The following is a 3725-nucleotide window of genomic DNA, read 5'->3' as shown; positions in this document are numbered from 1 at the left end:
TCCAGGCTTCAGGTTTATTACAAATGAAACAATGTATCAGAATATTTTTTCTGTTAAACAGATATTAGTCTGTAAAATGACTCATTTTCAAAACAACATGGGGGACATTTATGGAAACTCAGAAAGGGAACGGTTGTCTATAGCAAACAGATTTTAGGGGAGGTTAGTGGTTATGAAAAGATTATTATTTCCCTTGACCCCAGTCTTCACAAATGTAACCCTACATGTTTTGTACAACTCGTCATAGTGAACAAAACAATACTGGTACTAAATTTAAGAGATGCTTTGCTCAAAATTTAGTTGGTAAATTCAAAAATGAAAAGTGTGCAATTTAATGAGATCTGCTGTTGTATTCTACTTACACAGTTTGTAAATGCCCAGCTGTCATCTACACATGGAAGCAGCCATTTTGTGGGTGGCGCCCATATTCAGCCTATCAAGTCACTCAGAACTACATGACATTATTGTCATGTGACACAAAGTTCATCCGATTGTCCGAATTTTCAGGAATATTTGTTGGGGCCACAAATTAGCTGCCTGCACTGTGTGTAGAAGACGGGTCCCCTTTACATAAGATCAATAACTGGCTACATACCGATTATAGAGATAGTTTTTGGAGAATGAGGAACGTTAGATAATGAGAATACAGGGAAGTGTTACTGTGACAATTAATCTCCAATATTTGGAGTGATACCAGTCTATAGACACACACGATAGGATTTTCTGCAATTATTAAACAGCAAAACCAATATTTATCCAACCGCACTATAAAAATTACCTGCACCCGAAAAATCTACAGAAAGCAATGCTAATCTTCTATATTCAATACTAGGAATCGCTGACACTGCGGTACCGAGGAGAACGCCATTCTGCTGACCCATCCAAACTGCGCATATTGAGGGCTTATTACATGGTGCTATACATATGATGTTACCGTACTGTAATTTGTGAATAATTCTGCCCTCACACTGGCATTTCTTTACAAAAAAAAGGATCCTGTTCATTTTATATAACTGTCTGATTTAACTGTATTATAGAGAGAAAATAAATTGGGTTTTCTACTTTTGTTTTTTTTTAAATAAAGCATACTGCCATTAGCTTAATGTAAAGGATGGAAATTGGCAATAAAAAAAAAATCAGAATACTATTTTCACCATTGTATTTTTTAAATATATAAAAAATAATAATATAGAAAGGATTATAAAATGTAACTGCACACAAATCTGTTTATAGAGAATTCATAACCTGAATAAGGAGGGTTGTTCTGGTATTAGATGTGTGTGCACACTGTCATTTGATTGGCTGCACTCCCAAAAGAAGCCATGTGACCGACCCACCTGACTTATCCCTTCCCAATTCAAATATGTCACTTGAGTGGGCGGGACTTGTTTTATAGGTGCATACTGCATAAGGACTGACGCACTGTCCCGTAAGCAGCATTGTCGCTATAGAGGTGGTGGGCAACTTGTGGCAGCTCCTGTGGAACTACAACTCCCAGCTGCCCTGTAACCAGCTGTTGGTGGCACAGTGATATGGGAGCAAGGAAACTGCCTGCCGACTTTAAAACTAACCTTTGGTTACATTGACTGACTATAGGAATCTAATCTAGGAATCTTGTGCTAAGTGACTCTTTCAATAAACAAATTGCTCCCTTCTGGAATTTTATTTTACATTCCTAAATATTAGAACAACTTGAGAAATGAAGGTAAGAGGTTTTCCATACCTTGCACATAGCTCAGATGGGTCCAGGAAGTCTGAAGAGCCATCATTAATTACTTCCCTTCACCATTTTAAATATCAGCTCGTGCAAATTCAAATACTGTAGATTTATACATCAAGATGCTACAAACGTTTACATATCGTAGCTCTTTAAATGAAAGTATTGGCGTATATATGTAACTGGCCTTAGAAGAGTTTCTAATACAAAATGTAATAAGTAAATAGAACACAGGAAGGACGGTGTGGGTATAATAACATTGACTAGGATGGATTAGAGCGAAGGCATCATCCTGTGGGCGTACTTACTAAACCAGGTGTTTTCAAGGCTGGTAAAGACATTACAGCACACCGAATGTTACATTTAAATATTTGACTAAGTGGTATGAAATATGGTGTCTGGGGCCCATAAAGGGGTTAACTGTGGCTGAAACATCTGTTTTATGGTTTAAAGAACGACAGCTCGTTATACAAAGCCCTTTCTGCAAGAATACATTCATGTGTTTATAACTACATCAGATTATCAGAACTATAGAAAGCTATAATTCACGGTCTTAAAGGTCCACTATAACTAGATTTTTTTATTTCCAAAAAATATGTTTTATATAAAAGAATGAGTAAATCAATTATAAGAACGTTAGATTTTCAAGGCGAACCAAACCATGACAACGTTTAGCTTGTTCGTCATCTCTTTTCCTGTTCGTGCCCCTTAAATTGCGCTTCAAGTGCTCGGTAAAACACACCTAGAAAAAGGTTTCTGGTACTTTAGTACTTCCAGAATTTACTCAGACAATACAGCTAACAGCATAAAATAATTTGAGACTCTTGAAGTGACGGAGTGCTACTTTACTCGCCTTATATGAAGCTTATCAGCGATTTCTGCTGCCAAGTTTCTACTCAAAAAGCTAAAGGAGTTAGAAATGAAAGATTCTTTTTACTATGAACAATCCACCAAGCGTTACAATCAGAGACCACCATATGGTTAACATCATGGCACAAGCTGTGCAAATGGACTAATTCGTAGCAGCCAGATATAAGTTTCCACTTATGTGCAGAAGTCTATTATCTATAATTTATACAACGCATTACAGAGAATATCTCATCACTCACAGTCCCTTACCGCAGTCACACATTACTAGGGGAATTTAGTCAGAAGACGATTAACCAACCAGTATGTCATAGGAAAGAAAGAGGAAACTCACGCACACACTGGGAGACAACTTCACGTAGACAGGGCACTAGTTGGAAACAAACCCATGACCCAAGAGCTGACAAGCAGCGATGCTAATCACTGTCCCACAATGCTGAACTAATATTTATGGATGTTATATGGTTGCATGCAGACGGCAGGTAGAGATAGCTGCATCTAGATCATTCCAACTCCCACACGATCATCTTATCACAAATATAAAACAGTTACAAATTTGTGAAGCCAGCGGGAAATTACTGATTAGTACCGCTAGTACTGTTGTTAGAGAGGGTCTGGACCTCGGTTCAGCCTCTGGATCCAGCGAGTTCAGCTGTCATTGCTGTTGCCATCTCTGTTCCTGCTTTGGTGATCTCTGCAGCCTCCTTGGCGACAGAAGCTGCTGCCACAACTTCTGTGGACATGGGGAACAAGTGCCCCGCCTCTATATCCAGCAGCGAGCAAGATGCCATAGAAATATACCGGTCACACAGCAACCAGAGTGTTCAGATTCTGCTGCCTGCCTGTCAGCCAGATTCTGCTGTCTGCCTGTCACTCCAAACCCACTGCCTGCCTATCAGCCAGATTCTGCTGTCTGCCTGTCACTCCAAATCCACTGCCTGCCTGTCAGCCAGATTCTGCTGTCTGCCTGTCACTCCAAACCCACTGCCTGCCTATCAGCCAGATTCTGCTGTCTGCCTGTCACTCCAAACCCACTGCCTGCCTATCAGCCAGATTCTGCTGTCTGCCTGTCACTCCAAACCCACTGCCTGCCTATCAGCCAGATTCTGCTGTCTGCCTGTCACTCCAAACCCACTGCCTG

At 40.0% G+C, this 3725-nt stretch overlaps 1 protein-coding gene across 8 annotated transcripts in view; it reads right to left on the bottom strand.

Moving 5' to 3' along the window:
* RALGPS1 (Ral GEF with PH domain and SH3 binding motif 1) overlaps nt 1-3725 on the bottom strand; it is a 312153-nt gene that overhangs the window by 192393 nt on the left and 116035 nt on the right. The gene's annotated exons all lie outside the window — the stretch shown is intronic.

This window comes from Mixophyes fleayi, chromosome 9, assembly GCF_038048845.1.
Source record: "Mixophyes fleayi isolate aMixFle1 chromosome 9, aMixFle1.hap1, whole genome shotgun sequence".
In the NCBI taxonomy this organism is placed as follows: Eukaryota; Metazoa; Chordata; class Amphibia; order Anura; family Limnodynastidae; genus Mixophyes; species Mixophyes fleayi.
The sequence above is the reverse complement of the archived record's forward strand: the minus strand, read 5'-3'. Positions and strand labels throughout refer to the sequence as shown.